Below are 13057 nucleotides of genomic sequence, written 5' to 3'. Positions count from 1 at the left end.
AAAGTATTGGTTGAATTGAAAAAAAAAAAAACAAACAACTTCTTTATTTTCACTTAAGTATGATAGGGAAAGTAATCTGTTGTGATTTTTGTTTTGTGAGGAGTCAGTTTGGCAAATGGCTTTTCCAAATGTAGAGAAATGATATTTGGTTATTTATCTTCCCTGAGCCTTAGTTTTCTCATCTGTAGCTCCTCCTATAAGGCTACTGTTAGCAAAATGTCTTTTAACTAATTCTTGATAAATGTTAATTTCCTTACTTCCTTTTCCTGTGAATCAAATACCTAGAGTTGAATATTTGAAATCAATTGGCCTAATAATGTCAGAGTAGATATGCAACCTTCCTATTCTTGAATGGTTATACTAAAGATTTAACACTATGAATTTGTGAAACTAATATTCCATTTCATTTCCAGATTTCTATCCTCTGAGGGGGGAAAAACAGTCATATACAGTGGAATCAGAGTTGAGACCTGGAAGGGACATTAAAGATGATACAGTCCAGTGGTTCTCAAAGTGCAGTCCCATGATCAGCAACGTTAGCATCATCTGCAAATTTGGTAGAAATGCAAAACATTTTCCTTATCACAAGTAGTGATCATTGTTTGTTCCTTCACTTGTTCCTTAATATGTGCATATGGCTTACTACTAATTAACTCATATTAATATATGCATGTAGATATCTGTATACATCTTCTTATTTGATCTCCATTTGCCAACCAAGCCACACAAATTCCCCTTTCTCCCTCAAAGCCCCAGTCTAGCACTCACTGCACCAGGTCAGCCAAAGACTAGGAGGCTGTCCTCTAGGATAGCTATATTCTTTTTTGATGCCATGGTGTTTATTCCAAAACAGTCAGTTATTTTAGTGAAATAATATATATTAAAGAAACTAATAAGATATTTACAAAATATCTTATTTTGATTATTGATAAAAAATAAGAGTTGTTTTTATGAAAGGTGAATTAACTGCTTTGGGAAGACATTCTATTGTTCCCTTAGAAGTACAGTTGAGATAGGCATTGGTAAGATATCTATAAATAAATGGAAAATAGTTTATAAAAAATCTAGAAGAATTCTAATATGTAAGTTGTTGAAAAGTTATTGAATGTTGTCTATATTAAATAGACTATATTAAATATACTAACCGTATGTCACACTCAAAGTTCTTGAAAGTGAAAGTGTTAGTCTAGTAACCATGTCATACTCAAAGTTCTTAGTCCTAAATGTAAAAATGAATGAACTAATACAATATATAATTATGCATTTGAAGTTAATAACTGAATATGTAATATCTTAGGCTTCTTTGTCTTAATGAAGCTTTATCTAAATGACTGAGTCTTAACTGGATATATATATTTTACATATATATATATATATATGTATATGTATATCAAGGTTTCTTGTGAATGGGCTTGATTGTTTTAGGCATCTTCCCCATAGGTTATTATCAGCTGTTTGAGGAAGATGACACATTGTTTCATCTCCATATTCAACAGTTTGAATCTTTGCATTGTTTAGTTTTAATAAATATTTCTTATATTTATCTATACATTGCATTTACTGATTTATTAGACAATTACTCTTAATGTCCATGGTCCTATTTTATCACTGAGCCAAATTATCTCTTATGATAGCATTTCCTAGAATACTTTGAGAAAATCCAAGGGGAAGGGGAAGAGTTCCATATCTAAATAGGTTTCAGAAATCCCCTCTTGGAAATTCTCAATAGAAATTATATTTTATAGGGTTGAGAAACTCTGTTGTAAAACAGTTTAACTTAGTTTAACCCATGCTAATTTGACTATTGAAAATATCTTCTACATAACATCTGGTAATAAATCAGGGTTCAGAGTGCACATACCTTGATGAGGTTTCTTGAATTTTCTGAGTGACTGGCTTTTTTATGTTCAAATCATAATTCTGTTTCTGTAGACTCTATTCAGACTTCTCATAGAACCCAGATTGAGTGTGAAAATCATTTGTCAGATTATATATGCCAATAATTCTTTGGGAACTGGTCAAAATTTGGATTTATAAAACTGCTATTTATAGTTCTCTTCTGTTTATTTTTTCTAAATAAGGTAGCTAATCATTTCTGAATTCAGCTCTACTCTCATAGATCAAAAGAAGTCAGATTTAGTCAGGGGAGTATAAAGCATAGGTGTTAAATATCAGTGGTAGGGCCTAGGATGGACTGAGCCTTTAAAAAAAATTAATTTCAAAATAAAAACTCTTAAAAAAAATGTCTGCAAGCTAAAATTTGCTAACGATAGTTTTGGGAACAAGTTTTTCATGGAGGGACATGGTTTTCATAGTCTGGAATCACTTTAAAACTTGATGCCATATGACTCTAGACTTAGAGAAGCAGAGTGAATAACAGATTATACTAGTATAAGAGATATAGTCCAGGAGTACTTAAAATGAAGCTGAGAAAGTGGTAATGAGTGCCCCTTACATTAAATCTGTCCACAGAATTTGAGCATTTGCCTGAGATAAGGCTGCTCAGGTTATTAAAACCTCAAATGTTGAATGGCAGTTAGGTAATGAGTTTCCTTTAAAAAAACAGAAAATGAACTGCCATTTAATAAACACTGCCTGAAATGTTGATAACTGAAGCTGGGTGATAGGTGCTTGAGGGTTCATTATACATTCTCTTTACTCTTGGGTAAGTTGGAAACATCCAAACTAAAAAAGAGTAAGAAAATATCCCCTTTTTATCCCCCTAATATAAAGCTCCCCCCCAAAATATAGGATCCCTAAGGGAGAGAAATAACAACAACAAAAAAAGATGTTGCTTATAACCATTAATCTAGTTCTAATAGCTAAGACTGTACCTAAGTTTTTAATGCTACAGCCAAATTGTGATGTGATGTACCTTTAAAAGGACATATGAGCTAAGTGACCATTCTAGAAATGCTCCTTGATAAGATTATCTCTATGAAATACAGGCAGAGAATCCAGAAAAGGGCATGATGACCATCTTAGGAATTGTACCTTTGTACATTATATATGCCACAAAGATTCACTATTAATATGACATCCATGCAGAACTGTCATCTCAGATTTTTAAAAAATGTATTTATTCCTAAGCCTTCAGGAAATATAAACACAACAACAGAGGTATGCATACATAGCTCTGGTAACCAGACTGCATTCAGAGAGTTTCTTACTGAATTCTGAAAAGGTTTTGCTAAGCTTGGGCTTTACTATTGTGTCCTACAAACCAATAAGTTTGAGTTTAATTGAACCAAGATAACAATTGGATTTCAGGCTGCAGTACATCAGAGAAAATAGTCTGAAGCCCGGTCAATCATTTCCAGACACACAAAGAAGGGATGAAATGTTAACCATAGGTTATAAAGAATTTTTGTGGTTTGCAACATGATTGGTTATGGTTTTTCAAATATAAGTGGTGAGCACGGGTCCAGACTTAGCAAGGCTGTCTGTTCAATTGATTAGAATTGGAGTTGGATGTAGGTCGACAAAGTTTAACACTTTCATTTATTTTTTAAACCTTTTGATCCCCTTCATCCACTTCTCAAACTTCTACCCCCACCCCTTCTGGCAACCACCTATCTGTTCTGGTTATCTATGAAATTGTGGTGTTTTGTTTTTGACATATGAGAGAGATCATACAGTATTTGTTTTTCCCTAGAATGACTGATCACCTGTGAACCAAGTTGGCTCTAAATTTGAAGGCAGTCAGATAAAACTTGTTACTATGGTTTCCATAAGACCAACATTCCTCCTCCTCCTGCTTCTCATCATCATAACTGTGAGTAAATAAGCATTTAATATACCAAATTTTATGCAGTTTTCCCTTGTAGATAAGATGGCTTTGGCAAATTACTAGATTGTTTTCCACCTTCTTAGAGAAGTAGAAACTCAGGTAAGAGATTGTATGCGATCTCAAAGCTTCAGGGCATTAGAATATCTCTTAATTTTCTGTGTACACCATTTCCATTTCTTAGCCTGAAAGCTAAACGTGTGGTGAAAGTCATTGAATTCTGGTTTTTCATAGTAGCACACACTTACCAAGAAAGCATTCAGCTCCAGGGCCTTCATTTGTTACTTTGCACTTTTAAATTTGCTGCTATGTATGAATTACTTTAGGAAGAGTTGACATCTGGGGTTCCAGGATGTATATGAAACCTACCTCATATTTTGAGATGATTCATGGTTTACCTTTGTCTGCATTACAATCTAACAGCCCTGGCTCTGGATAAAATTAAGAGGCTTAGCATAGTGACCTACTGAGGCTGCATCTTTTGTATATTTACTTTCTGTATTCACTTATAATAGCCAACCTGAATCTCATCTTAATGGATAGTGTACTCAAACTCTTCAAATATGTTTTCAAGCAGGCAGTAGAATGTAGGGCAAATCTCAGTAACAGTCCTACCTCAGTAGCATGAAGGACCTAATGACCTTAGCGCTGACCACTTAGCGCTGCTCTTTATGGCCAGACACCACAGCAGTTAGGTCAAAAAATACAGATAGCAAAAGGAACTCCAACCTGCATCTCTTACATACAAATCTGGGGGTAGTTATGGATTCAAGAGGAGAAAAAAAAAACAGAAAATAGAAAAACAGGAGACAATGGCAAAAAATCAGGTAGCACTTCTGGAAGAAATTAAATGCCCTTTTTGTCTGCTTTCTTACTTATTTCATAGATTGGCAAAATGGACATGTATTTTGTGTTATATTTGAGGGTTTCTTCTTATCCCATTCTGTGAAAGAAATTCACATTACACCTAACTAGGCTGCTGAGAGCAGAGCAATAATTGTACAGGACATCGACAGGAGTTTTGCAGGCCCATCCGTTTCATATTCAGGCTGACAGAAAGGTTTAATACTCGCATGTGGTGGGGGTCCAGTGACATAGAGTCTTAAGACTATCCTCCCACCCCCAACTGATATGTCCTATTCCAAACGAGGGCCTTTCCGTTAGCTTAATTTACTGTTGTTTGGCTTGTCTACAGCACAGAGAGCATTTCTCCATGCAAGCTTTTATTTCAAAAGGGATTCTCTTCTGATTTTGGTGTCACTTCATGTTTCTGCAACAAGAAATTCGCTCAGCAGCTGTACTGACTTTAGAAATGCAAATGTACCTTGTTAATGTTACTTATCAAGCAAAGGTTTAAAAATACTTGCTAAACATTTGTTTATTTATATGGAAGATTTCAGAGTTTTGCACAGTTAGATTTCAGGCATACAACAAACCCCATGAGTGTGTTAAGGAAACATGAGTGATCCCAGCAGATGGCATGGTCAGAGGCAAAGGCTTTGCAAATGCAAGCAACTGCACAGATCCAAGCTGAGGAGCCTGAATGGCTATAATTGTAACACATCTACAGTAGAAGGAGGAAGGTCATTTACATTATGTTAAGAAACATAAGGGCAGATTCTTATCTTCTGTAAGTGTGTTACACAAAATGGGGATTTGACACATGGGCTGCTATTGGACAATATACCACACACAGTTTTTATTTCAGTTCCAGCAGAAAAACAATATTGACAAATTTCTTTCTCTCTTTGCTTCCTACTTTATTCAATAGAAGAGGTAACAATAGCATCTGCTGTACTTGGCTGGAGCCTGGAATGAGGAAATTGTAGATGAGGAGCCTCCCAGGCATATGGCCACTATAAAAGCTCATACTACAGCCACGGGCATAGCCAAGCGAGAGCTCCAGTGGGAGTAGCGCATACACGAGGCAGCCACTGCAAACCAAAGCAGGGCTGCCAAGACAGCATGCAAAGCCATTCTCAGTGGCCTGAAGTGATTTCCACCATCACGGCTCCAGACCTCACTTCATAGCTGGATGAGCTTCTCTCTGACAGTCTCTTCTCTCTCTTGGCCTCCCTCTACTATTTTCTGCTGCTCTCGCCTCACTGACCACCTGGGTCCCGAGCACATTCAGGTACTCCCCAATTATGCATTTGCCCCTTTTTTAAATCAGTCACAACCTTGAAGATGTGTGATACTTAATGAACTGTTAACGCATCCAAGTTATCTACTCTGATCATCTTAGTTCTCACCATAGCGCCTCCTTGCCATTACATAGGTTATACAGGTGCTTTCTGATTATGTTCCTAATTCAGCTAGAAAATAAGCTGGGGAGTCCTTAATTAAGTTGATTTGCATACAATTAAAAGGACCATAATGCAGTGGGAAACATACTGGATTAGCCCTTGGTAGACTTGAGTCCAGTAAGAATCTGTGGGAAAGTTGTCAGCCTTCTTAGAGGTCATTTTATTTTCCTATCTCTGAAATTAAAGAGGAGTGGGGAGGGAAGAAGGGTGGGAAGAGAAAGAGAGAGAGAGGAAGGAGGCAGAGAGAGAAAGGAGTGGGGAGTGTCTGGGAGGCTTGAAATATTCTTTCTAGATCTATGATTCACTGTGAGTAAATAATGCTCCCTTAATGTTTGAATTTAAGGAGAAGCCTGTTAACTCAAATAAATCCTAAATTACAGGAAGATGTAAGGGACATATTTTTGAGGCATGATGAAATGGGAGTCAAGAGTATGAGTTTCTCCCACCACACAAGCTGATATCTCAGCAAAAATAATCAGTTGCAGTTGTGAAACAAATTACACTGACTTTTCCTCCACTTAAAAAAAAAAGCAAAAAACTACTTCATATATTTAAAAACCTCTGTATTTTAGGATGGACAGGAATTGGGGGTAGAGGGAGGGAGTACATTTTTCCCTCCTATCCAGCCTCAGGAGGGAAATCCACAGTGGACTTAGCCAAGCTTGTGAGAGGTAAGAGGAGAGAGAAGAGCTCCATCAGTCAAGAAAAAAGGTTCGGCTAGGCAGTACTCAGTGGTGGGATAAATGAGGCCACACATTACTTGTTACTTCTCTCTTCTTCAAGAAGTACAGTCTTGTTTCATCACTCCATGAATCTAAGCTGGCCTTGCTCCGAGCAAAAGAATGTGGTGGAAGGGATGATAGGTGACCTTCAAGCCTTGGCCTCAAATAATCCTCTCCTTTAAAATATTAAATTTGAACAAGAAGGTCTTTAGCCTTTATCATTAAAATGAAGGAACCACAGTTAAGCCTGCCCCATCTCATCTAATTCTTTTTATATCAGAAACCATAGGCACTACAAGCTCCACTTTGGCCAGTAAAAGTCTCAACTACTGACCCTCTCTCAGTGGACTGAAAGAAAAGATTGTTTTGGAAGGGGAGAAGGAGAATTATAGAGGGAGGTAAGATGAGGAGAGACTTCTCAGGTCCCCTTGGAAGAAGGTATAGGAAATAATAAAAGTATTTGATTATTTTACAAAAAAGCTTATCTTCAATAAAAATCTATGATTTAAAAAATAGAATGCTGTCCCAGAAATATCTAGCCCCACAGAAGAGCAAGGGATTTCAGGACTTGCAAGTTTGAGCAGGGGGTCTGACATTATGACTCACTTTTCTAATATCCACCTAATGTTTTATTTTGGCTTCCATAAGATTTTTGAAAAAAGGGGACAGTCATAGGCCACTTAAGAGCATTCCGAGGGCTTACTGTTTTGAACTGCCAGAATGCAGGACGTTCATACCAAGCATGGACATGAAGCAATATGACTGATATCTTAGCAAGAAAGATCAGCATAGCCCATAAAAGTAGCCACCTTCGGAGCCTGAAGATTTATTGCAGCAGTGCTGCCATGGGGTAAAAGATTTTTTGGAACTCCTTTTTGGCAACAGAGTTGAGGGCCTATCACCTGTTCTTTTGACTTGCCTAATGGTGGCACATTTTTGTCCTTGAAGGTGGAATTAAAAAAAAAATATTGAGGTATAGTTGGTTTACAAAATTGTGTTAGTTTCAGGTGTACAGCAAAGCGATTCAGTTATACATACACATATATTCATTCTTTTTTAGATTCCTTTCTCATATAGGTTATCACAGCATACTGAGTAGAGTTCCCTGTGCTAAACAGTAGGTCCTTTTTGGTTATCTATCTCGTATATGGTTCTGTGTGTATGTAAATCCCAAGCTCCTGAGTTATCCCTCCTCCCAATGTTTCCCTTTTGATAACCATAACTGTGTTTTCAATATCTATAAGTCTGTTTGTGTTTTGTAAATAAGTTCATTTGTATCACTTTAAAAAAAAATTAGATGCCACATATGACATATGATATATTTCTCTGTCTGACTTACTTCACTTTATTTAGTATAATATCTTGGCCCATACATGTTGCTACAAGTGACATTATTTCATTCTTTTTAAAGCTAAGTACATTCCACTGTTTATATGTACCACATTTTCTTTATCCATTCCTCCGTCAATGGACGTTTAGGTTGCTTCCATGTCTTGGCTATAGTAAATAGTATTGCAGTGAACACTGGGGTGCACGTACCTCTTTGGATTTATGATTTTCTCAGGATATATGTCCAGAAGTGGGACTGTTGGATCATATAGTAGTTCTGCTTTTAGTTTTTTTTAAGGAACTTCCATACTGTTCTCCATAGTGGCAATACCAGTTTACATTCCCACCAACAGCACAGGAATGTTTCCATTTCTCTACACTCTCTCCAGCATTTATTGTTTATAGACTTTTTTAATGATGGCCATTCTGACTGGTGTGAGGTGATACCTCATTGTAATTTTGACTTGCATTTCTCTGATAATTAGTGATATTGGAATTGGTTACCTTTTTTTTTTTTTTTAAAGTACCAAGAGACAGTTATAGTCAAGTCTTGGTTTGTATGGTTGGTGATCAAGGTAGGGAGTATTGTTGTATGATTTTTCAAGTAATTAGTCTAGTTCTCTGTAACAGTTAAAATGTGATTCTTAATGTAAGTCTCAGAGAGAAGTTCTCCTAAACCTTAAAATAAGAGAGTCATTCAAAGAAGGGTTTTCAAGATTTAAAGCTTTGATGTGGGCTATCACTTGGATGCATATATTCTGCTACAATCAAAAATCAGTTTCACTGTCATATAGCTATGGTTCTCAATTGGATTGACTTTACCCCCAAGGGGACAGTCAGCAATGGTTGAAGAAATATTTGGTTGTTGCATCTGTAGGGAGTGGGCAGAGGCCAGGGATCTTGCTAAACCTCCTACAATGAATAGGACAGTTCCTCAAAACAAAAATTGCATGACTCAAATCTCAAAAATGTTGAATTGAGAAAACTGGTCTTATAGTCACAATCTGTTCTAATAAATTTTTTTGGTGCAAGGAAATAATTATTATAGTACTTCTGCATTTTAGTATTAAATATTCTAGTTGCTACTCACTTTCTAGGTAAATACACATACACATTCATTTTCTACTCATCTAGATCACAAAGTACATAGAAGTCAAGCTCATATTCTTTTTTGTTGTTTGACAGTATTCTTCGTTGTTTTATAATAATAAAGTCAATTTAAATAACCACATATTTTATGTAGGGTACACGACTGAGCGACTGAACTGAACTGAACTGAAAACACATAATGTGTTCTAATGACAATACAAACATCAAAACGACTAAAGAGGCAGGTTGGTGGCTAATTATCACGTTACACACACCATCCTATTTAATTTTTATAGACAATACTATAAAGGACATACTATCATCATCCCATTTTACTGAACAGAAGTCAAGTCTTAGCTTAATTAACTTGCCGAAGGTTATAGATGTAGTAAATGCAGCAGCTGAGATTTGAACTTCAGGAAGCTGATTTCAAATGCACAGTACTCACCATCATGCAATGCTGCCTCCAAAGGGCCTTTCAGATCTGCTAAAAAGCCACCTCTGTTATTGGCTGGGGCCTAGTCTGCTCTCATGTGTAACAAAAATTGAGCAAAATAGAGAACAGCAGTTAAGGTACAAACAAAGAGAAGACCTGGAATCATAAAGCATTGGTTCTTGTCCAGATATTCCACTAACTAGTTAAAAATGTGATATACAGCAAGTCACTCTAGCAAATTAAGACTGTTCAGTCTCAGTTTCCTTATCTGTGTAGATATTAATATTGCAATCTACCATTCTCCTTATTAGAATTAAACTGAATAAACAGTGGGAGATGCTCTGTAAATTGTCAAATGCCTACATAAAAGTGATTTGTTTGTTCTTGGGCATGGACTGAGAATGGAAAGGTGATAGTTTCTCAGTTGCCCTGGAAGGCATTTTTTATATTATAAACCCTAATGTATGACTTTGAAGTTAGTTCCTTGTAATATTGGTCTTACTTTTCCTCTACTGCCTTTATAATGCTTCTTTTCAAGCAAATTTTCCATTTTAGATAGCCAGTACCCCAAACTCCTTCAGTTTGTGTTTTAAATTTTATATCCATGGGGCCACTATATAATTTCCTTTAATGCTTTATTTTGATTCACTTACTTTTAAACTACTTCAGGGAGGCAAGGTGTTTTTCTCTTACAGGATTGTGCCATCACAGTTTGGAGGATCTGGCCTCCTGTTTTATATCACCATGTTGTTTCATTAGCTAAAAATTTGCCTTTTTAATGCAGAATTATTGATATATAAGAACAGAATCTGGCATAATAGTTTCCACATGGCATAATTATTTCTTCTCTCCTTAAAATGTTTCCATAAATTTGTATACTCTACCCATTTTCTTATCCAGAGATGTTGGTACTTTTAACAATCCAGTCTTTCATCTGTAGAAGGCTAGAGTCTCTTATTACTTAATTTATATGTGAAAATGAATCCCAGCTTTAAGGAAAATATGGGTCTATGGTTCATACTTGTCAGCATCTCAAAACTATCACATGCTTTGGCAATACTTATGGGCTTTGATCTAAAGAGATATTTGAATGGAAAACTGGGAAGAATAAAGGATGAAATTTAGAATGAATGGTTAAAAATGCATTAAATAATTTTCCATAGCATGCTTAGTGCCTTTAGATTACAAGGTCTTTTATTTTTATGCTCATATGCAATACTTTCTAAAAACCTTTGACCTTGACAAGGCTTTTTTTTTTTTTAATCGATATTGGGCAGGAATTAGGAGTAAAGGGTTATGCTATGAATATGACCTGAGTAGTTCTTGGTCATGCTTTCACCTATAAAGTCAGAGAGTATTATGAAGATTGGATCTGAGGAACTGTTCCAATCCCAACTTGTCATCTGATTTTTACTGGGTCACCCTTTGTGGCCCATTGATGCTTCCAGGACATTAGCTACATCTGGCCCACAGTTCCTGCTCCTTTCAGTTTTGAAGACTGGTTTGATTCTATGATGTGAAAGATTGAAATTACTCTCAGAAGTTCTATTTTACTCTCTTTGGGAACTGTTTCATTTAAAAGACAGATGCAGAAAGGTCTTGGTCTAACCTTGTTTCATATTTATTCATCAATGAATACATTTCTCCTATGAAGAAAGTATATTCCCTTGGTCCTAAAAGGGGTTACTATGACTCAGAGTAAGTATCATGAGTCAAGAATTGAAGTAGACTCAATGAAATTATAGCTTCATCCCAATTTATTCTGGAATGCAAAAGTAGGAAGTCAAGAAATACCTGGGGTAACAGTCAAATTTGGTCTTGGAGTACAGAATGAAGCAGGGCAAAGGCTAATACAGTTTTGCCAAGAGAACACACTGTTCATAGCAAAAACCCTCTTCCAACAACACAAGAGAAAACTCTACACATGGACATCACCAGATGGTCAATGTAGAAATCAGATTGATTATATTCTTTGGAGCCAAACATGGATAAGCTCTATACAGTCAGCAAAAACAGGACTGGGAGTTGACTGTGGCTCAGATCATGAACTCCTTATTACCAAATTCAGATTTAAATTGAAGAAAGTAGGGAAAACCACTAGACCATTCAGGTATGACCTAAATCAAATTCCTTACGATTATACCGTGGGAATGACAGACAGATTAAAGGGATTAGATCTGATAGACAGAGTGTCTGAAGAACTATGGACATAGGTTCATGGCATTGTACAGGAGGCATGAATCAAGACCATCCCCAAGAAAAAGAACTGCAAAAAGGCAAAATGGTTCTCTGAGGAGGCCTTACAAATAGCTTTAAAAGAAGAGAAGCAAAAGGCAAAGGAGAAAAGGAAAGATATACCCATTTGAATGCAGAATTCCAAAGAATAGCAAGGAAAGATAAGAAAGCCTTCCTCAGTGATCAATGCAAAGAAATAGAGGAAAAAATAGAATGGGAAAGACTAGAGATCTCTTAAATTTAGCGATACCAAGGGAAAATTTCATGCAAAGATGGGCACCATAAAGGACAGAAATGGTATGGACCTACCAGAAGCAGAAGATAGTAAGAAGAGGTGGCAAGAATACACAGAAGAACTGTACAAAAAAGATCTTCATGACTCAGATAATCACGATGGTGTGATCACTCACCTAGAGCCAGACATCCTGGAATGTGAAGTCAAGTGGGCCTTAGAAAGCATCACTATGAACAAAGCTAGTGGAGGTGATGGAATTCCAATTGAGCTATTTCAAATCCTCAAAGATGATGCTGTGAAAGTGCTGCACTAACCATGCCAGCAAATTTGGAAAACTCAGCAGTGGCCACAGGACTGGAAAAGCTCAGTTTTCATTCCCATTCCAAAGAAAGGCAATGCCAAAGAATGTTCAAACTATGGCACAATTCTACTAATCTCACACGCTAGTAAAGTAATGTTCAAAATTCTCCAAGCCAGGCTTCAACAGTACATGAACCATGAACTTCCAGATGCTCAAGCTGGTTTTAGAAAAGGCAGAAGAACCAGAGATCAAATTGCCAAATTTGAAGATCTATTGGATCATCAAAAATGCAAGAGAGTTCCAGAAAAAATATCTATTTCTGCTTTATTGACTACGCCAAAGCCTTTGACTGTGTGGATCACAACAAACTCTGGAAAATTCTTCAAGTGATGGGAATACCAGACCACCTGACCTGCCTCTTGAGACATTTGTATGCAGGTCAGGAAGCAACAGTTAGAAATGGACATGGAACAAAAAACTGGTACTAAATTGGGAAAGGTATATGTCAAGGCTGAATATTGATTGTCACCTTGCTTATTTAACTTACATGTGGAGTACATCATGAGAAATGCTAGGCTGGAGGAAGCACAAGCTGGAATCAAGATTGCTGGGAGAAA

At 36.5% G+C, this 13057-nt stretch overlaps 1 protein-coding gene and 1 long non-coding RNA gene across 46 annotated transcripts in view; one reads left to right on the top strand and one right to left on the bottom strand.

Annotated features, from left to right (window-relative positions):
* The window catches only part of PTPRD (protein tyrosine phosphatase, receptor type D), a 2534232-nt gene that overhangs the window by 30349 nt on the left and 2490826 nt on the right, over positions 1-13057 (bottom strand). The window lies entirely within an intron of this gene.
* Positions 1-13057, top strand: part of LOC113897041 — an 876355-nt gene that overhangs the window by 731716 nt on the left and 131582 nt on the right. For both annotated transcript variants that reach the window (XR_003512220.1, XR_003512219.1), the window contains exon 9: positions 3656-3775. This is a non-coding gene — a long non-coding RNA (uncharacterized LOC113897041). The remainder of the gene's footprint in view (positions 1-3655; positions 3776-13057) is intronic.

The sequence above is a fragment of the Bos indicus x Bos taurus genome, chromosome 8 (assembly GCF_003369695.1).
Source record: "Bos indicus x Bos taurus breed Angus x Brahman F1 hybrid chromosome 8, Bos_hybrid_MaternalHap_v2.0, whole genome shotgun sequence".
Taxonomy (NCBI): Eukaryota; Metazoa; Chordata; class Mammalia; order Artiodactyla; family Bovidae; genus Bos; species Bos indicus x Bos taurus.
This window is presented reverse-complemented; position numbering and strand designations above follow the sequence as displayed.